Source organism: Tursiops truncatus, chromosome 7 (genome assembly GCF_011762595.2).
Source record: "Tursiops truncatus isolate mTurTru1 chromosome 7, mTurTru1.mat.Y, whole genome shotgun sequence".
Taxonomy (NCBI): Eukaryota; Metazoa; Chordata; class Mammalia; order Artiodactyla; family Delphinidae; genus Tursiops; species Tursiops truncatus.
Window position 1 is genome coordinate 103744585 of NC_047040.1, and position 22916 is coordinate 103767500.

The following is a 22916-nucleotide window of genomic DNA, read 5'->3' on the forward strand; positions in this document are numbered from 1 at the left end:
TCACAAAATAGATGTCTTTTAGTGCCAGAAAAGAAGTATGTATGCAGCTAAGTGGAAACCAGGTTTGATCCATGAGGAGCAGGAGGCTAGTCTAGGGAAGTTCTCCCAAATCTCATAGTTCATATAACAAATAAGGTTGATATATTTTTCCCTAAACGTGAAAGCCATACTAAAAATGTATGTGGTATTATCAACAAGAACTTGGTAGATGAAAGAAATATATATATATATATATATATATATATATAAAACTTTTCTAAACTATCAGAAAATTTAAAAAATTACTTGGATCAAGCTGCTAGAAGAAATATTGAATAATCTTTCTATTCTCTTTATAATGTTACAAAATTGATGTCATACAAAAAGGCAATAAAAAAGTTTACAACTATAAATGTAGGCAAAGGTATGTATTATAGAGTTATGTCAGTTAGTTAATTAAAGCTATGTTGTTTTCTAGATTTTGTGATTTTTATGACATTCGTTCATTTTTAAAGTAATTTGTATTTGAATTTTTTTATCATTGACATTCAAAGTGATCTTTTAATTTGGAGCTTTGTATTCTTTTTCTTGGAGAGTACATCCCAAACTGTTAAGCTTCTGACCCCACAAAACCTCCACCTGCTTTTGCTTCTTTCATTGTATATATTCCACTGTATCATCTTTTACTTGATTACGTGTCTCTGCTACCTCCTGGGTGGTAAAGACTAAATCTAATTATTCCTAATATTCCCAGCACCTAATGTAATAAGATCTGGCGGTCATTCAATATATTTTTGTTGATTGAAAATCTAATTGATGGCTATTGGAAAGAAAGTGGAGTTTCCACATAGTTATGCTTCAGATAGGAAAAAAAAAAAAAAACACTAAGACTGGAAGTGGGGTCAAAAGCTGAAGGGGAGACTGGGGATGTTGCAGGATGCTGAATAAAATGTGAGAGGATGAAGAACCTCCCACAGAAAAAATAACTGGATTATAGAAAAGACCACTAAAGGGTGCATTTGGGAACAAATGGTAGACATATATGAGGCTTAAAATCAATAGCTTTACTTTCTTTAGAGGAGGTAGATAAATTTCTTTCTGGAATTAAATGTGATTGCACATACATCATTTACCTTAATATCAGTCACAGAGTAGGTGATCAATAGACATGACTGTCACTCTCTTCACTAACTTTGCTTCAAGAATACAAGTTTGAGCCCAGAAACTATACAGGGATAGAAACCAACAACACATAAGTAGGATGGTCTGGAGTTTAAAACTTATAACAGGTCGAGTGAACACAAGTGAGAATGTATACCTTCTCCCCACATTGAGGAGATTGAGCTGAGTGTTGGAACTGATAGTACTGGTCAGAAGTAGGTAAAGTGGAGAAAGGGGCCCTAGTGGAAAGGAGAGAGAAGAGAAGCCAGTATCAGAATCAGGGTATTTCACTCTCCTCTCTCTGCAACCCCACCTAGCAGTGGTCTTTCCTACCCATCCAGGGACACGATGGGGTGCTTGGCTTTTTCCCCCAGGAGGCTCATTTTCCAGGGGTGGTCTTTACAGAATAAACTTTCATTGCAATGTGCCTTAATGGGCTTTGCATTTAGTCAGACATATCCTTTCACCCATAATTCCTTCCCCTCGACAGTGGCAGCTCACCCACTTACCAACATTATGGCAATTTTCCCTTCACTAGAAATCTCCCCTAAATGTCTACTTAGGAAGCTCTTTGTTTGATGTCATTGACATGTTAATAGGAACAGCTCTGAGTTCTCTGCAGCTGTGAATACTGAAAGCTGAAGAAAATTTGAGAGAAGCTGGCAGGGGCATTCCACATTCCAAGTTCCATTGTTGAACACTAAGTGGAAAACAGAAGGATTCAGAGTGATAATTAAAAAGTTTTGAACACAAAGTTTGATACAAGTTAGAATTTGAAGAGGCCAGATCAACCATGTGCTCTAAGTAAGTGGATAGAACCACAGAGGAACAGCCGGCCCATATTTAAGTCCTCTTAGGCTTTTGTACAAAACCTATAATTAAGAGTTTGCTCATCTTTACATTGACACTAAGGCCGAAGCCCATTCATTAATTTTATTAATGATGAATCACCATTTATTCTTGAACAAGTGATAAGTGAGGTATAGTCCTTCATGCAGAGGAGTTTACAGTCAAATAAGGAGAACAGTTCTGGAGACAGATGATGGATGTAGTCAGGGTCAGATCTGGAACAAGGAAGGGCTAATAGTGTCCCTATGAGAGCCAGGCAATCTGGGTCAGGATGGTCCGAAGATGGTGTCATAGCCAGAGGCAATCCCAGGCCTTCTAATGACTATGGAGATACATTTATCTATGTTTTGCAATACTAGATTGGCCCATTTTCCCTTTATATCCCTCTAGTTTAGCAATGAAAATGGGTGATTGTTTTCTACATCCTGATCCAAAGAAGGGGATGTTGTCTCTGTGGAACTTTTTCCCCAAGGATGTAGTTGGGTTTAGCAGGTGTGGACCCTCAGAGTTGCCAGCATGGGGAACCCAGCACAATGTTTGGGTTGAGGTCACATGTCTTATGTGCCAATGTGGGATTGGATTAAAGGTGTTTCAAAATGTCTTTCATAAAGAGATTAAATGAGGAACCTCTTCAGGAGACCAAATATCTCCAATGCTCCAAGCCATTTAAGGCCCTGCTGCAGGTAGAAAAATTTCCTGCAGTTTTTTTTTTTTTTATTAAGGAATCAATTTAGTTTCAAAGGGCAAGGTCACACACAAAGGAAATGGATGACAATAAACTTCTTGAAAACTTATTTCTATGGCTGCTTCCATGTGGGGATAAACCGGATCAAAAAAATGGTAACAGACAGAACTAGGTATCTATCTTCATTCATATTGTAGCATCTCAAGCTCCTCTGGTTGCAGACATCCTCAAGGGGTATCACATGTGGGTTTGTGAGAGTGGTTCACTCAACCATGTATTTCCCATATTTTCCCTCTTTTGTTCCAGCAGCTACTCTGCTGTCTTACCCTACATCCTTCCTAGTCTAGCCCGTGCACTGATACTCGAAGGCCAGGTGTCTTCTGCCATCAATATATAACGAGGTTTCTGATCCTATTCTGTATGTACACATACTGTAAAAAACCCCCATTTGTGGGAAAAAGTTGTTATCTCCACTTGGGGTACCATCTTGTTTTATATGCAACACAATCATGTGTTCTTTTTATTACTGAAGTATAGTTGATTTACAATACTGTGTAAGTTGCAGGTGTACAGCAAGGTGATTCAGTTATACATACATATATATCTATTTTTTTTTCAAATTCTTTTCTCTTATATGTTATGTATTCTTAGAGCTTTATAAAGTTTTGTGACAAAAGGACTTTCCAGTTACCACGTAGCTTCATTGTGTTCCTCTCACTATAGGGATCTGTACTCTGGTAGTGATCTGTAGAAGCTGGGACAGAGTCCAGGATGGTTTACAGACATCATACTGTACACTAAGTTTCCCCACTAACCCAGACCCACAGTCAGGTCTGTATATCTGAACTCTCACTCCACACTGGCTGAGTTCTTTTCCAGGGTGAGTCTTGTTTTCTCCTGCAAGTAGGTCTCCAATTGCTTGCCCCACTGTTCTTTAGGCATGCTAGAAATCCCAGAATTTGTGACAAGTACACAACTTAGAGCAGATCTTTGGACTCAGTATATTAGGATGACTTGCTATTTGTAACTTGCCTCCAAATAAGTACCCTTTGGTGACAGGCAAAGAAAAAGATACTGTTGATTTACCTAATCCATAGTTAGGAAAAAAAAAATCAATGATTCTGAAACATGGAAAGAGTAATAAGCACCAGGTTCTGTTGGCCCATTTGCTAGGAGCTCTAGAATTCTGTAAGAATTCTGCCATGAAATTTGGGAGCAAAGAGAAGGAAAACTAACATTTAGAGTCATAGAATGTATTAAGTGATATAATTATTAAGGCACATATTTAATGTAGTATTCTTCTTTGTGGAAACTCAAGTTCATAGCAAATGATAACGTATACAAGGCATAAAACTAGTCCTATCTCATTATTTTTATTACCCCATTATTGTTTTCCACTATAATACAAAGTTTAGTCTTTTAAAATCCCTGAGCTGAGACCCCAAGATATTAAGCCCATCAAAATATGTTTTGGATATTAAATCACAAAAATTAAATATAAGGGAAAACAGGGACGTGTGTTTTAAAATCCAGTATTTTAATCCAAGACCTCTTTTACGGCTGTGTCCAGTGGATGCAAGCTGGGCCATCTGGCTCCAGAATCTATGCCATTAAATGTAAAGCCATTAATGAAACTTGGCAAATAGTATTTCTATTAACTTATTTTCCAGGACCTCCCCCCTTATAAAATGAGGACAAAGGATGGAAAACCCAGAAGAATTACAGAGGGAATTCCAGGAGTAAATATGGAGACCATTCTGGTGTCTCTGTAACACACTTCACGTGATTTTTTCACCTGCTCAGTTTTCCTACGTGTTTGGCTGATGGTTACACACCACACCATCAGGACACATGCGAGCTGCCTGAGAGCAATTGCCACTAACAGAGTGTGAACTCAAAACCAGTATATTTATCATCAGAAGACCAGGAGAGAAAAACAAATCAAGTTGACGTCACTGATTAGGAAGAACGAGGACTCGGGAATCAGACAGACTTGGTTTCAGGGCTTAGATCTTTTCTTATTTGCTATTTAATCTTGAGCAAGTTGCTTAACCTTTCGGTATGTTAGTTTTATCAAAGGAAATGAAGTATTAACATCTAATTCATAATGTTGGTCTTGATTATATAATGAAGCTGTACAGCAAGCCATGGATGAAATTTGGTTTTGGGTATCATGAAACCTCAGTGGACGGAGGCTGGGAGAGTCTCCACCTGTAACTACAAGCAGTCTCATTTTCAGGGAGGCAGAGGCTTCAACATTCCTTTTTTTTTTTTTTTTTTTTTTGCTGTAGAAAACCCACAGAAAGTACCCTTTAGATATAAAAAGAAGTCAAACAGTACTTTACTCAAGGAAAGCTCAAAAGTCACTATTCACCAAATGCAGATAGATGTTCTATTTGGTAATAATTGTAGGTTGCAGTTTCATCAAAAGTATACATGTTCATACTTTTGTTTCTTTGACATATTTTGAGGAGAGCATTTCCTTTTTCTTATGCTATGCACTGTTTATACACGTTTGTTTTATATTGTTGTTGGCTTATGCATGTTGTATGAGGTAATGAGGAAGATAGAATAGCAGACATAATTCGATAATACAAGGCCAGAGCAAGGAGTATTACTCATTATTTCATATTGTTATAAAGTTTATTTCTAGCTTAAAGCCCTACTTGGAAATATTCTTTAATTCACTATATGATGCTTCCATCTAGATTGGGTCTGTCATTTATTTTATTTAAATTTTTCTTTTTTTATTTTTTGATATAACAATTACAGTTTTATTCTGTTTATCTTAAATTCCAACATATTTCCAAAACTGTAGAGACATAAACTTTGATAACCTCAGGCAATTTTGTTTACACATATTTCTTATAAAGAAAATGACTTTTCTTTTTATACAGCAGGTTCTTATTAGTCATCAATTTTACACACATCAGTGTATACATGTCAATCCCAATCTCCCAATTCATCACACCACCACCCCCAAGCCCTTGCAGCTTTCCCCGCTTGGTGTCCATATGTTTGTTCTCTACATCTGTGTCTCAATTTCTGCCCTGCAAACTGGTTCAACTGTACCATTTTTCTACGTTCCACATGTATATGATATTTGTTTTTCTCTTTCTGACTTACTTCACTCTGTATGACAGTCCCTAGATCCATCCACATCTCAACAAATGACCCAACTTCATTCCTTTTTATGGCTGAGTAATATTCCATTGTATATATGTGCCACATCTTCTTTATCCATTCATCTGTCGATGGGCATTTAGGTTGCTTCCATGACCTGGCTATTGTAAATAGTGCTGCAATGAACATTGGGGTACATGTCTTTTTGAACTATGGTTTTCTCTGGGCATATGCCCAGTAGTGGGATCACTGGGTCATATGGTAATTCTATTTTTAGTTTTCTAAGGAACCTCCATACTGTTCTCCATAGTGGCTGTATCAATTTACATTCCCACCAACAGTGCAAGAGGGTTCCCTTTTCTCTGCACCCTCTCCAGCATTTGTTGTTTGTAGATTATCTGATAAAGCCCATTATAACTGGTGTGAGGTGATACCTCATTGTAGTTTTGATTTGCATTTCTCTAATAATTAGTGATGTTGAGCAGCTTTTCATGTGCTTCTTGGTGATCCATATGTCTTCTTTGGAGAAATGTTTATTTAGGTCTTCTGCCCATTTTTGGATTGGGTTGTTTGTTTTTTTAATATCAAGCTGCATGAGCTGTTTATATATTTTGGAGATTAATCCTTTGTCTGCTGATTCATTTGCAAATATTTTCTTCCATTCTGAGGGTTGTCTTTTCATCTTATTTATGGTTTCCTTTTCTGTGCAAAAGCTTTTAAGTTTCATTAGGTCCCATTTGTTTACTTTTGTTCTTATTTCCATTACTCTAGGAGGTGGATCAAAAAAGATCTTGCTGTGATTTATGTCAAAGAGTGTTCTTTCTATGTTTTCCTCTTTCTATGTTTTCCTATGTTTAGGTCTCTAATCCATTTTGAGTTTATTTTTGTGTATAGTGTTAGGGAGTGTTCTAATTTCATTCTTCTACATGTAGCTGTCCAGTTGTCCCAGCACTATTTATTGAAGAGACTGTCTTTTCTCCATTGTATATCCTTGCCTCCTTTCTGATAGATTAGTTGACCATAGGTGCTTGGATTTATCTCTGGGCTTTCTATCTTGTTCCATTGATCTGTTTCTGTTTTTGTGCCGGTACCATATTGTCTTGATTACTGTAGCTTTGTAGTATAGTCTGAAGTCAGGGAGTCTGATTCCGCCAGCTTCTTTTTTTCCCCTCAAGACTGCTTTGGCTATTTGGGGTCTTTGTGTCTCCATACAAATTTTAAGATTTCTTATTCTAGTTCCGAAAAAAATGTCATTGGTAATTTGATAGCGATTGCATTGAATCTGAAGACTGCTTTGGGTAGTATAATCATTTTCACAATATTGATTTTTCCAACCCAGGAACATGGTATATCTCTCCATCTGTTGGTATAATCTTGAATTTCTTACATCAGTGTCTTATAGTTTTGTGTATACAGGTCCTTTGTCTCCCTAGGTAGGTTTATTCCTAGGTATTTTATTCTTTTGTTGCAATGGTAAATGGGAGTATTACCTTAATTTCTCTTTCAGATTTTTCATCATTAGTGTATAGGAATGCTAGAGATTTCTGTGCATTAATTTTGTATCCTGCAACTTTACCAAATTCACTGATTAGCTCTAGTAGTTTTCTGGTGGCATCTTTAGGATTCTCTATGTATAGTATCATGTCATCTACAAGCAGTGACAGTTTTATTTCTTCTTTTCCAATTTGTATTCATTTTATTTCTTTTTCTTCTCTGATTGCTGAGGCTAGGACTTCCAAAACTATGTTGAATAATGGCAGTGAGAGTGGACATCCTTGTCTTGTTCCTGATCTTAGAGGAAGCACTTCCAGTTTTTCACCATTGAGAATGATGTTTGCTGTGGGTTTCTTGTATATGTCCTTTATTATGTTGAGGTAGGTCCCCTCTGCACCTACTTTCTGGAGAGTTTTATCATAAATAGGTGTTGAATTTTGTCAAAAGCTTTTTCTGAATCTATTGAGATGATCATATGGTTTTTATTCTTCAATTTGTTAATACAGTGTATCACATTGATTGACTTGCGTATATTGAAGAATCCTTGGATCATCCCTGTATGATCCTTTTAATGTGTTGTTGGATTCTGTTTGCTAGTATTTTATTGAGGATTTTTGCATCTATATTCATTAGTGATATTGGTCTGTAGTTTTCTTTTTTTATACTATCTTTTTCTTGTTTTGGTATCAGGGTGATGGTGGCCTCATACAATGAGTTTGGGAGTATTCCTTCCTCCACAATTTTTTGGAAGAGTTTGAGAAGGCTGGGTTTATCTCTTCTCTAAATGTTTGATAGAATTCACCTGTGAAGCCATCTGGTCTTGGACTTTTGTTTGTTGGAAGATTTTAATCACAGTTTCAATTTCATTACTTGTGATTTCTCTGTTCATATTTTCTATTTCTTCCTGGTTCAGTCTTGGAAGGTTATACCTTTCTAAGAATTTGTCCATTTCTTCCAGGTTGTCCATTTTATTTGCATAGAGTTGCTTGTAGTAGTCTCTTAGGATGCTTTGTATTTCTGCTGTGTCTGTTGTAACTCCTTTTTCATTTCTAATTCTAGTGATTTGAGTCCTCTCCCTCTTTTTCTTGATGAGTCTGGCTAATGGCTTATCAATTTTGTTTATCTTCTCAAAGAACCAGTTTTTAGTTTTATTTATCTTTGCTATTGTTTTCTTTGTTTCTATTTCATTTACTTCTGCTCTGATATTTATGATTTCTTTTCTTCTGCTAACTTTGGGTTTTGTTTGGTTTTCTTTCTAAGTTTCTTTAGGTGTAAGGCTAGATTATTTATTTGAGATTTTTCTTGTTTCTTGAGATAGGCTTGTAGAGCTATAAACTTCCCTCTTAGAACTACTTTTGCTGCATCCCATAGGTTTTGGATCGTCGTGTTTTTATTGTCATTTGTCTCTAGGTATTTTTTAATTTCCTCTTTGAATTCTTCAGTGATTTCTTGCTTATTTAGTAACATAATGTTTAGCCTTCATGTTTTTGTGTTCTTTACGGTTTTTTCCCCTGTAATTCATTTCTAATCTCATAGCTTTGTGGTCAGGAAAGATGCTTGATAGGATTTCAATTTTCTTAAATTTACTGAGGCTTGATTTGTGACCCTAGATGTGATCTATCCTGGAGAACATTCCGTGTGCACTTGAGAAGAAAGTGTACTCTGCTGTTTTTGGATGGAATGTCCTATAAATATCAATTAAATCTATCTGATCTATTGTGTCACTTAAAGCTTCTGTTTCCTTATTTATTTTCATTTTGGATGATCTGTCCATTGATGTAACTGAGGTGTTAAAGCCTCCCACTATTTTTGTATTACTGTCGATTTCCTCTTTTATAGCTGTTAGAAGTTGCCTTATGTATTGAGGTGCTCCTATGTTGGGTGCAAATTTATTTATAATTGTTATATCTTCTTCTTGGATTGATCCCTTGATCATTATGTAGTGTCCTTCCTTGTCTCTTGTAACATTCTTTGTTTTTTTTTGTTTCTTTTTTTGCGGTACGCAGGCCTCTCACTGACGCGGCCTCTCCCGTCATGGAGCACAGGCTCCAGACGCGCAGGTCCAGCAGCCATGTCTCATAGACCCAGCCACTCTGCGGCATGTGGGATCTTCCCGGACTGGGGCACAAACCCATGCCACCTGCATCGGCAGGCGGACTCTCAACCACTGCGCCACAAGGGAAGCCCCATTCTTTGTTTTACAGTCTATTTTATTTGATATGAGTATTGCTACTCCAGCTTTCTTTTGATTTCCATTTGCATGGAATATCTTTTTCCATCCCCTCACTTTCAGTCTGTATGTTTCCCTAGGTCTGAAGTGTGTCTCTTGTAGACCACATATATATGGGTTTTGTTTTTGTACCCATTCAGCAAGCCTGTGTCTTTTGGTTGGATCATTTAATGCATACACATTTAAGGAAATTATCAATATATATGTTCCTATGACCATTTTCTTAATTGTTTTGTGTTTGTTTTTGTAGGTCCTTTTCTTCTCTTGTGTTTCCTGCCTAGAGAAGTTCCTTTAGCATTTGTTGTAGAGCTGGTTTGGTGGTGCTGCTGCTGCTTTCAATAATTTTTGTCTTTAATTTTTGCCAATTTGATTACTATGTGTCTCGGCGTGTTTCTCCTTGGGTATATCCTGTATGGGACTCGCTGCACTTCCTGGACTTGGGTGGCTATTTCCTTTCCCATGTTAGGGAATTTTTTGAGTATAATCTGTTCAAATATTTTCTCAGGTCCTCTCTCTTTATCTTCTCCTTCTGGGACCCCTATAATGGGAATGTTGTCGTGTTTAATGTTGTCCCAGAGGGCTCTTAGGCTGTCTTCATTTCTTTTCATTCTTTTTTCTTTACTCTGTTCTGCAGCAATGAATTCCACCATTCTGTCTTCCAGGTCACTTATCCGTTTTTCTGCCTCAGTTATTCTGTTATTGATTCCTTCTAGTGTAGTTTTCACTTCAGTTATTGTATTATTCATCTCTCTTTGTTTGTTCTTTAATTCTTCTAGGTGGTTGTTAAACATTTCTTGCATCTTCTCGATCTTTGCCTCCATTGTTTTCCGAGGTCCTGGATCATCTTCACTATCATTATTCTGAATTCTTTTTCTGGAAGATTGCCTATCTCCACTTCATTTAGTTGTTTTTCTGGGGTTTTATCTTGTTCCTTCATCTGGTACATAGCCCTCTGCCTTTTCATCTTGTCAATCTTTCTGTGAATGTGGTTTTTGTTCCACAGGCTGCAGGATTGTAGTTCTTCTTGCTTCTGCTGTCTGCCCTCTGGTGGATGAGGCTATCTAAGAGGCTTGTGCAAGTTTCCTGATGGGAAGAACTGTTGGTGGGTAGAGCTGACTGTTGCTCTGGTGAGCAGAGCTCAGTAAAACTTTAATCTGCTTATCTGCTGATGGGTGGGGCTTGGTCCCCTCCCTGTTGGTTGTTTGGCCTGAGGCAACCCAACACTGGCGCCTACCTGGGCTCTTTGGTGGGGCTAATGGCATACTCTGGGAGGGTTCATGCCAAGGAGTACTTCCCAGAACTTCTGCTGCTAGTGTCATTGTCCCAGCGGTGAGCCACAGCCATCCCCCACCTCTGCAGGAGACCCTCCAACACTAGCAGGTAGGTCTGGTTCAGCCTCCCTTGGGTTCACTGCTCATTCCCCTGGGTCCCGATGTGCACACTACTTTGTGTGTGCCCTCCAAGAGTGGAGTCTCTGTTTCCTCCAGTCCTGTCAAAACCCTGCAATCAAATCTCACTAGCCTCAAAGTCTGATTCTCTAGGAATTCCTCCTCCCTTTGCTGGACCCCCAGGTTGGGAAGCCTGACGTGGGGCTCAGAACCTTCACTCCAGTGGGTGGCCTTCTGTGGTATAAGTGTTCTCCAGTCTGTGAGTCACCTACCCAGCAGTTATGGGGTCTGATTTTGCTGTGATTGTGCCCCTCCTACCATCTCATTATGGCTTCTCCTTTGTCTTTGGATGTGGGGTTCTTTTTTGGTGAGTTACAGTGTCTTCCTTTCGATGACTGTCCAGCAGCTAGTTGTGATTCTGGTGTTCTTGCAAGAGGGAGTGAGAGCACGTCCTTCTACTTCACCGTATTTTTCAGTGTGATTTGTTTTTGTATCCTATGTTCCTTTTATTCCCCTTTTTGAATTCTTTTCTCACCCATTTGTTTTCATTCTGTGCTGTAATTCATATCCATCGTATACACTTTTGTTGTAAAATGCATCAGGGGGTTGCAGTACAGGTAGGAGAGGGAGAACGCAGCTGTGGTTTAATCCAGCTTCACTGGAGAATTTGGTCTTTGCTCATTTAAGTTTCACTAAGTGTCTGCACCATGATACTCTGAGCCTAGGAATGTGCATGTGCGTGTATATGTGTGCATATGTGCATGAGTAGGTGTGTGTGTCTATATGAGTGTGTGCAGTAAGGTTATAACCTGGCCTTTCCTTGGTTCCCTCAGTCCAGCATGTGGCTCTAGAAAAAAATCTCATTTTCCCCACCTTTGATGAGACACTAAGCCAATTAGGAGGGTTTTATAGTATTAAGAAAAACAATTTCCAATTTTCTCTGATACTTTTTCTTATGTTTTCAGTTTAGTTCTCTCCAAATTAGTAGTCATAGTTTTCAGGCTTTGTCAGAAGTTTCTTCTTTCCATAGTAATCTTCCAGAAGTGGAGGTGGTACCAAGATCTGTCATAAGCCCCACTTTCACCTCTCTTTCTTTGTTCATAAAATATCAAAGTTTAAAAAAATAATATTGTAGACTTTTTCCTAGTTAATTTTTTCTGGTGACATTTTTCTAAAATTTATTTTATAATGGGAAAACTTTCTGTGAAAGTTTCATTCTTCAGTGTTTCCTCATGAGATGGAGTTTTATATATGAAATCAAATAAGTAAATTAATAGGCAGATAGATGAAACAACTTAAATATTCCATGATAAGCTAAGTAAATTGTAATATAACTATATTATGAAGTGCCATACAATCATCAAAACATATTTATGGAGATTTTTAAAAATAGCATAGGTAATGCTTAAATTTAAATGTGACATGTTAAAAAATACATATAGAAAATAACCTTCACTGTGTAAAAAATATAGAGTTTATGGCTCATGAAGCTTAACTAAACATATGTGTTTACCTCTCCCTTACTCAAAAATCCCACTGAAATGATGTAAGGAATACAATAAGAGCAATAAATCACAAGCAATGTGGCAGTGATATATAGCTGGGAAGAGAGCCTCCAGCATACCAAACTAGTATAAAAGTTTTAGAAATTTTAAAAACCCATGAAGTTAGATGACCACAAAAAACAAGAGTTTCTGAATGACCTTGTCCATAACCCCCAGAATAATTGTGCAAATGTAGTTTTTTATCCTATAACTTCCCTTTATAAGAATTTACACTAGCTTTCTGTATATCCTTCCTTCCACTGTTAGCTCCTCTGTTTGATGTTCAGAGTCTTCTAGTATATGGTCCAACCTTCATTCAATTCTGTCACCCTTGTCTTTTCAGTATGAAAATCCCTTTATCTCCTGAATTTGCTCATGTTATTTTCTCAGCCTGAAATGCAGACTTCCCACCTTCAATTCACCATTACACAAATCTTCTCTATATTTAAGGTTTAAAGAATAATTTTTCTCTGACTTCTGGAATTCCCCAAGTAATTAATACCCATCTATAAATTCATACTGATTGGGCCACATTTGTTGATTACAAGTTTGATCATTTTTTTAAGGAATTACCTGACATTTAAATTTGAAGCCTCTTGAGGTCTTCCATTTTTGTACATTTCATGATATGTAACTCCAGGCCATGGACACAGATGTTCAATGGATTCTGAATTCTTAGTAGTGCTCTGGGCACATCATGCTTTCATCTGTCTCTAGGCTTTGGTTCAGGCTCTCTCCCTTGCCTGGAATACTCCTCTTGCTTTCACTTTCTTAATCAAATACCATCTTTCCTTAGAGAGGAAATTTCTTGACTTTCAGTGACTCTCTGCACTACCTCTGTGCTATGAATTTTCCTCAAATAGAGCAAAGATCACACTGTAATCATTTGCATCTCTCTCTCCCTTCCCAAGAATGTGTATGGTATACAGAATCCTCAGATGGCTACCAAGATTCCCACCCCTGATATATAACCTTCTCCCTTTAAAGGTGGGAGAGATCTGAGAATATGATGGCTATTACTCCAATGATTAGGTTACAATAAGATGACTTTGTGTTAATTAAGAAGGAGATTTCTTGAGTGGGTTTGACTTCATCAGGGAAGTCCTTAAAAAGGACTGAGAGCTTTCTGAAGTCAGAGATTCCAAAGTGAGAGTGTGAGAGGGCTGATGGAGAAAGCCATGGAACAAGGACCTCAGAGTGGCCTCTATGAGCCAAGAGCAGTCCCTGATGGGCAGCTAGCAAGACAGGGGGACCTTGGTCCTGCAACCACAGAGAAATGAATTCTGGTGACATCCTGAGAAAGTTTGTAAATGGATATCCTTTCTAGTAAAGCCTCCAGATGATGATGTAAGGTCAACACTTTGATGTCAGCCTTGGGATACCCAGTGTGGAGGACCAAGGTGAGACATGCTAGACTCTTATCGTGCAGAAGAACATCATGCAGAAGATTATCAATTTGTCTTGCTTCAAGCTGTTTATGTTTGTGGTGATTTGCTGCACAGCAATAGAAAAATGAACAAAATATGAGTGTTGCAGTTTAGGCTGCTTGGGACCTGAGATTAGGCAGATTCTGAAATGGAGATTAGGATGCAGAAAGATTGTTGGGAGAATGTTTAACATGAACACCACAGGAGGAGTAAAGGGAGCAAGACTGAGTAGAGGGAGGGGTTGGGCTGTGCTGCAGCCACGATGAAGACCTCAATCCCTTTCATCAGGAGCACTGGGATGGTCCTTCACAGTGGACCAGTCCCTCTGCATAGTCCTTCCTTGACCACTCATTGGATGCAGGCTATCTCCAGGAAGCACACATGGCCTTGGACAAGGTGACTTTCTTCAAGGAAATGTTATTCTTAGACTGGACTCTCAGCTGAGGGTAACAGGGAACATGTTCCTGGTTGTACAGCACACGATGTTCCACTGTGATCTTTTGAAGTGCAGGGACTGCATCTTCATTTCCATATTCCCTTCAACTAGCATTGTGCCTAGCACAGACAGAGTATGCAAGACAAATTTTGGAAAACTCACCTGGTTGAAACATCTCTAGTTTGTTAATAATCAGTACAATATACACTGGAAGTATTTGTTTCAGGGTCCCAATTACTAGGCTTTTATTTAACAAATAATTACTGACCACTTATTATATAACTGACTCTCTTGTAGATATCTGGAATGAGACAGTATATAAAACAGGCAGACTCCCACCTTCATAGATGAACAAAAACTAAACAACAATATACATGTATGTATATAAACACACCAAAGACATGTATAACACATGTATAGCTATGTGTGCATATATATACATATAAATTTTATATATATATATTTTTAGTAAAAGTACTTTATTTGCTCTTGTATTTGTTTTATAGCTCGCTTTACAAAGTTGGAAAGCGCATATGTGCAATGAGAAAAAGAAACTGTAAAGCTGGGTATAGAGTATCAGGATTTTGGGGGCAGGGCATGGGGACCAGTTGTGATTTTAAAATAGGATAGTCAAGCTGAATCTCATTGAAAAGGTGACCTTTGAGAAACGACCTGGAAAAGACGTGGGGGAGAGCCATTCCAAAGGAAGGAACAACTAATGCAAAATCATAAGAAAGGGTTTTGGTAGTGAGATGTTTCAGAACATCAAAGAACTCAGTGTGGTAGAAAGAGCAAGTGAGGGGAGGGTGCTAAGAAAAATGAAGTTGGAGAACCAACAGGAGGCCGGGTCACTTAAGGCCTTGTAGACACTGGGGACTTGGGGTTTTACGCTGCATCACTCAGCAGGTTTAAGAGAGAACATACAATGGATGCTCATGTTATGCTGTGCAGTGTGCTGAGCACTTTGTGTTCATATGTTTATTAGTCCTCGTGGAAACTCTGTGTATAAGGTAGTATTGCTAGTATCCCTGTTTCATTAGTGAGCACACCTGGTTTTAAAGACGTTGATTAACCCACCCAAGGGCACACCGAGGTTAAGTTATGAGGACTGTATCTAAGCTCTCTGACTCTTGTGCATTGGATCATAGCATCATCCTGATTCCCAAATCAATGGCTTCTATTTGATTTTGTAGCATCAAACTAGATGAAAAGTTCTGCAAATACAGGTCAAAACCTACTGCTGTCAAAGGGTAAATTGGTAAAATATCTTAACACTCTCCCAGAAAATAGAAAGTGCATTTATCTTCAACTGAGAAAATAAGTTCTGTCATCGTTTGCCATATCATCACCATCCAACAAACATTTGTCATACTTCCATGTTGCAAGTTGGGTTCTCTGGAACGGCCTTTGAGAACAACCCCTGTGAAAGGTAGGCGACAGAGAGGTGAGTGGGCAGAGGGGAAGTTAACCCCAATGCAGCCCCAGTGACAGCCTTCACTGACCTCCCAGGAAGCTTGGGAGCTTGAATGGCTCAGTAGAGTTGGGCCAAGATGGCCAGGCCTTTGTTCTCCTACAGCAGCCCATCACTGGCCTTTGAAGGGGGGCTACAGCGCAACACCTGACATGGTCACTGCAATCCACTATGCACAAAAAGCCATCTCTGATCTCCTGAGTTGTCTTAGTTGCTACAAGAAAAGTACAAGCAGATCGCTAAACATGGTTTTGATGGTACAGGAGTGTAGCTTCATCCTCATGGACAAAGAAGCAGTGGTAATATACAAATCCACTGACATTTCCCCTACATTTCGTATGCACAGACACATTTGGTCTGCATCTATAAATTTAAACCTAATGAGATTTTTGTGTGTGTGTGTGTGGTACGCAGGCCTCTCACTGTTGTGGCCTCTCCCGTTGTGGAGCACAGGCTTCGGATGCGCAGGCTCAGCAGCCATGGCTCACTGGCCTAGCCGCTCCGTGGCATGTGGGATCTTCCCGGACCGGGGCACGAACCCATGTACCCTGCATCGTCAGGCGGACTCTCAACCACTGCACCACCAGGGAAGCCCAAACCTAATGAGATTTTTTACCGCTGCTATAACTTTTTAATCTAAAAAGATTCAGAAACATTCTTCTGTGAAAAGAAAAACCTAGAATTGTGAAGTCTCACAAACAGAGACTAGGAGAGGTGGCATAAGAGAATGTAACACTTTTCCCCATTTTTTCTTCCTCATTCACGCTCACTTCTCCTTTCCCTTTCATGGTTGCTGAGGCTCTACTTACTCATCTGCTGCCAGAAGAGCAAGTATCCCAGTGTCAAAGGGCATTATCTCTCTGTGGCTGTGCTGCTGCTGCTAGTTGAGTGATGGTAAGATGTTACTGTTGTTATTACCAGCTTTGATGAGCAAAAAATGCAGCTCAGCTTAAAGTCATTTTCATCCCTAGAATTTTCTTTCTTTTTCTCCTACAGAGACAAGAGTGGTATCTTTTGCATTTTATGGTTTTATTTTTTTAATGTTCCCAAGTAAGCCAAACTCAAAGGACAAACAGTCAAATTCCCTTGCTTTTCATAATTTGTAAAGAATTTACAATGTGTCTCACCACGATTTTATCAATCTCTTCACCCAGGAAAGTCACTAATGGAATTCCCACTGGGTTCATAATAAAAGAAGGTCACAATTTCATCTATTAATTAGCATATTAGTATGTAGGTTCATGCACACCTGAACATAAGGGTGCTATTTTGCATTGTCTTATTTTCTGAGAAAGCAGTGACTTGTATTTTTATATAAACTCTGTGTAATTTTTATCCACGTTTAGAAAAATTCAGCATACATATTTCCCAGATACTGAAATCTGATATACCCACATGTTCTACTGTTACACAACCTTCCTTATCTCAGAACTACCCATTCAAAAATCCTATAGGACGCCTCCTATCAATCATTAAATGTGCAGGAATAAGCCTAACTCTTAAAGGACTGGAAAACTATACTCTTCTGGTAATTGTCATTGATACATAAACCTTCTAAGATACTTTGAAACAAGGATATTCCAGTTAACCTTCTCCACCCTTTAACACAGTAGGAGGCAACATAGATTCTCCAACCTCTGAGATTGTTAGGAAAGAAGGGCTTCCAAACCTTACCAACCAGCCACAGAAGCAAAAATTGTACTCAACTAAAACACACTGGCAAATTCTTCATTTATGTGTCAGAATGTCACCTCTCAGGAAGCAGAGAGCATACTAAGGGAAACAAAATCTCTAGATGATTCACAACTAGCTAGGAAAATTTATATGGATATATGGAACTAATAGGTGCCTTGGGAAGAGTTTATGTTCATTTGCCTATTAATTGAAACATTTATTTATTCGATAATCAAACATTACTTGAACACCTACTGGGCTCCATGAATCAAGGATACAGAAATTAAAAACTCAGACCCTGTCTCGGCTGCAGAGAGGCACAGAAGAAGAAACAAATATATAATGCAATAACCTGAGCACTTCCCTGGAAGTACACTCAGAGAAATATGAGAGGGTATGGGCTAGAAACCAAGCTCAGACTAGCAGCTGTGGAGGAAGCTTATTTTTGCAGGAATTACATATGACATCAGGCTTGAAGTATAGTATAAATAAGCCAGGAGGCCCAGAAATAATCTGGGGGTGGTAGTGGAAGGGCCGGATTGTCAGGACCTTCAACCCTGCTTGGAATTTTGGACTTTATCCTAAAGACAATAAGCAGCCCCTGAAAGCAGGGAAGTCCTGTGGACATTTCTGCTTTATAGCTGGGGGCTGTACACAGGGGTTTCGAATCCATGAGGACCATGAAATTAAATGAGACGTTCCAGATGACCATGTTTTCTTAATGAAATAGAATCAAGTAGAATGGAAAAGAAAACATTAAAATGCATTGTAAATAGTATAAGTAAGTATTGCTTTGTGAAATGTGGGTGTTAGATCACAAAATAAGTTTTTCTTAAAGGGGGCTGTGGTCAAAATAATTTTAGAAGCAGCGTTTTAGAAAGATATTTTAGGTAGTTGAAGGCAGGGATTATTATAACCAATAATAAAAGTGAAAAAAGATGGGCTCTTTGGAATCTGTAAGACCATGGAAAGGACAGTAATTTCATTTCTCTGACATCTCTGAGGTAGGGAAAGCCACCAGATTTTCTATTTTACACACTTATAATAAGAACAGCTCCCTCCTTGTATCCAGCACTGCTTTTGCCATTTTCTCCATCTGAGATGATATTGCCCCTGTTTCTGCATGAAAAATCCATTATTCAAAGGACAGTTAAAATGGTGCTTTTTCCATGAAATTTCCCAGAGCTCCCCAGTGAGACATAACCTAGCATCAATCCTTTTATGTACCATAAATCACTTTCTGTCTTAGCCTGTTGTATGGCCTTCACAATAAGTGACACTATTTAGAAATGGCTTGTTTAATTGTTGACCTTCTTATTTCTTCTTCATTTTCCCTCTTCTAGAATGTTAGACATTTGAGGGCAGGATGGGGACTTCCTGTTCACAGTCTTCAGGCCTAGAAGTGGGGCTGGCAGTGCTGAAAGACTGAATAAAAAGTTCTTGAGTAAAGTAATGAATGAACTCATCTCTTACCTGAAAGAACTTGAGGCAGAATTGGTGTGTGACCTGCACCCTGATTCCACAACATTGACTTTATTATCACCACTCCAGGATCCTCATTCTGGTTCCTGTTTTCCCCATTGCACCAAACTGTTTCTTTAAACAGAAGAGCCAAAAAGAGGGAAATTCAATGTAAAGTAGATTCCATTTTGAAACTTTATTTGGATTAAAATGCATTGTGGTCATATTTTCACTTCCTGCTAAATGGTTACATACATAATATATATCTCACCTGCATTATATTTACAAAGCATCAGTGACTCTTATTCTGTGACTTTAGAAAGTTTTTCCAATGTGAATTCAATGTGCCGATGTCCCTGTGAGAGGGGGGAAGAGGGGCACATACGTTTTGGAGGTTCCCAAGTAGGCAGTGCTGGCGATGGTTCCAGGAGTCCTGCCCAGTGGTCTCTGGGAAGGTCTGCAACCCCTTACCCACTTTTTTCCCCTTGTTTATTGTTAAGAAGCAAGGCAACAGGAGAACATGTTAAGCGGAGAACATTTAAATATAGTCTGTGGCTTTTTTGGAATTAAAATAAATAGTAGTATATTAACCATTTTACCAAACATCTCACAATGCTCTTGTTAAGGCTGACAACACTTATTAATTTAAAAGTCAAACAAACTTAGCATTTATCCAGTGATGAAACAACCCTGCTGCTTAACCCTTTGTGCTGCCTCTGTTGAGAGTATTTAGGAACCTGGCTTGAGGAGAAGACCTGAGCTATCTTTTACCTGATTCAACAAGGCATTAGCAAAACACAGGGATCCCTGAAAAGTCAAATGCAGGCTAAAACCAGAGACTTTTTAGCACTGAGATACAGGTATCCAGTCTGGTGCCCATGCTGATGGCTGATGGAAGAATTTAAATGATTGTGTAAGCGGACCATGTACAATGATCTAGATCTCACTTGGGGCTGATTGCTTCTATACGGTGTCATAATGTGGTTAAGAAGGGGAAAACAATGACCGAAACCAGGACATCTGGATTCTAGTTACTGTTTACTATATATTAGTTGTATAACAATTAGAGGATTTTAAACAAAAAAAAACCAAAACAGGACAAATATCATTTGAATTAGAAGATGTTGGGGAAGCAAAATAATTTTCCCTCTACCCTTCTAGGTTGTTGACTGAGACCCTCCCCGCACCCCATAATAAAAGACAGATTAACAGGAAAAACAAACAAGGTTAATAACATGTATACCTCCTGTATATATAGGAAATACCCAGGAAAACTGAGTAACTCTCTGAAGTGGCCCAAGCCACCATCTCCAGCTAAAGACAAAAGAAGATTGGGAGGTTGGCTGTCATAAGAAGTGACCAGGAAAAACACAGTAAACCAGGGTGTGACTGTTTTGCAGATTTAAGTCCTAGCCTTCCCCATTGATAAGCGTTTCTGCAGGTTGAGAGTCCAGATTGAGAGTCCTTCTCTTCATGGTACAGAAAAGAAGACACCCTTACAAATGGAGACTTCCTTTATAAATGTAAATGTTTCTTGCAAAAAGTAACTTTGGCTTGGTTTTCAGAACTTTTCCTGTGTTTACTCTTTCTTAAAAAATAATCAGTGGGGTAGGGATGGATTAGGAGTTTGGGATTAACATATACACACGACTATATATAATATAGGTAAACAACAAGGTCCTACTGTATAGCACAAGGAACTATATTCAATATCCTGTGATAAACCATAATGGAAAAGAATATGAAAAAGATTGTATATATACATATATATAACTGAATCACCTTGCTTACAGCAGAAATTAACACAACATTGTAAATCAACTATACGTCAATAAAATTAAAAAAAAATCAGTCTAAAATAATCCTTAGACCAAAGAGACATATTTTTGTGCAACCAATTCTGCTCCCCTTCAAGGAACTACAGACAAATTTGAGATTAAATCCTATGTTTACTGCTTACCATCTTTGTAATACTTTGCAAGGCCTGGTGTTTCAGAGCCTCAGTTTTCTCATCTGTGGAGAGAGGATGACATGCTGGGTCAGGAAATTGCGAGAATCCACTGAGCAGTGTTACGTAAAACAGCTATGAAAAATACGAAGGGTTCAATTTTTTTCTATAAAACATTACTGGGGCTAATTGAGAGAAGGAGACCGAAATCCAGAAGAGCTGGGAAAAGGGTCCTTGGAGGAAGTGGGAAGATTCACCACGGAGAAGTGACAGCAGCGTGTTGGAAAGAGAAGTGGATTGGGGGTTGGGAATATGATTTATCCACTCAGCTCTGCCACCAAATATGGGGACTGGGGATCATCCTATTCTGGACCTAATTTTTCTTGATTTACGAAATCAGAAGAGTGGAGTAGACAATCTTTGAGGTGGTGGTTGTTGTTTTTTCACTCTGTGGACTGAGATATAAGACCAGTGCTATAAGGCAACAAAAGCATTTATCTGGGGCCTTAGAAATTGAAAGTCAGGAGACTCAGATTTGGGTTGAAACTCAAATGTGCTCTGAGGAGGATTGAAAACTAAAGGGTTTTTAAAGGAAAAAGGAGGAAATTCACGTAAATTGTTTTGCAAGAATTCCGATCGGTGCTGGCGGACCAGAGCCATTCTCGTCTACACATGATTGGTTGCTGAGGCTGTTACTATGCAAGAGTTCGCTGGGTAAGCCATCTCTCAGGATGCTTTTGGGGTCTGGCCCAGTTCAGAGTACACGTTCCATCCAGGTAGAAACGTGCATAGTCTTTCTAGCAACTCATGGCTCCATCTTAGTGCTCTGCCGGCATCACAGACTCCCTTTTATTCACTCATTCATGACTCTGACAATCACCTGAATCTAAGAGTAAACTGAGTAGCTGCAGGCGGATGTTTAAGGGGTTGACATATTGCAGGAGATACGGACTTACTCTGTGCTGCCCTGGAAAGCAGAACTAGTCGTGAGAGTTATATTGAGAAAATATTTGCTCGAGATTTAAAAAAAGGGACCCTCCAACAATTAAAATTATTTAAAAATAGAAAAATGCCCTTGTAATGACTCCAAATCACTGGAATTATTAAGCCTCTGTATTTCCTCAGATGCTACCCCTTCTTTTTACAACACCTTCCTCCCTCTTTGTCACCTTGCCAATTCATATTAAGACCCAAGTAACTTATCACCTCTTGGGGGAAGAGGCTCTGGTAAAGTCACCGTGTTTCTGTTTTCCCTCAGGCTTTCATGCTTATCACTGTTGTTGAGGCCAGTCTTAGGGCAAAAGTGTAATTACAACGTAATTTGTCATGGCAAGAAAGTGTAACCTCTCCCAACGGGGGAACTGAAAAACCATGGGTTATCCGTGTGATGAGACACCTCAGAGTCATTTAAAATTTTGTCTTTGAGAAGTTGTTTTTCCTTTAATATGTAAAATTGTTTTTTATAATGTTATCTGAAAAAACAAGGTACAAAGTTGTACATATAAATGTGTTTAAACTGATTTTTTCTTCCAGTTTTATTGCGATATAATTGACACACAGCACTGTATAAGTTTAAGCATAATGATTTGACTTATACACATCATGAAGTAATCACAGTAATTTTAGTGAGCATCCATCATCTCATGGAGATATAAAGTTTAAAACAGGGAAAATGATTTTTTTCCTTTTGATGAGAACTCTTAGGATTTGTTCTCTTAACGTTCATATATAATATTGATATATACAGCAGTGCTAATTATAGTTATCATGTTATACATCACATCTCTAGGACTTATTTATCTTGTAACTGTAAGTTCAGACTTTTTGACCACATTCATCTGATTCTTTCTCCCTCAAGGGCCCCACCTCTGGTAACCACATACCTGAACTCTTTTTCTATAATTTTGTTTATTTGTTTTTTGAAGTATAATTGCCTTCCAACTCTATGTTATTTCCTGGTATACAGCACAGTGATTATATATTGTATTTCAGCTGTTTTAAATGTGCTTATGAAGACCTAAAGAGAAGCACATACATTAAAATATC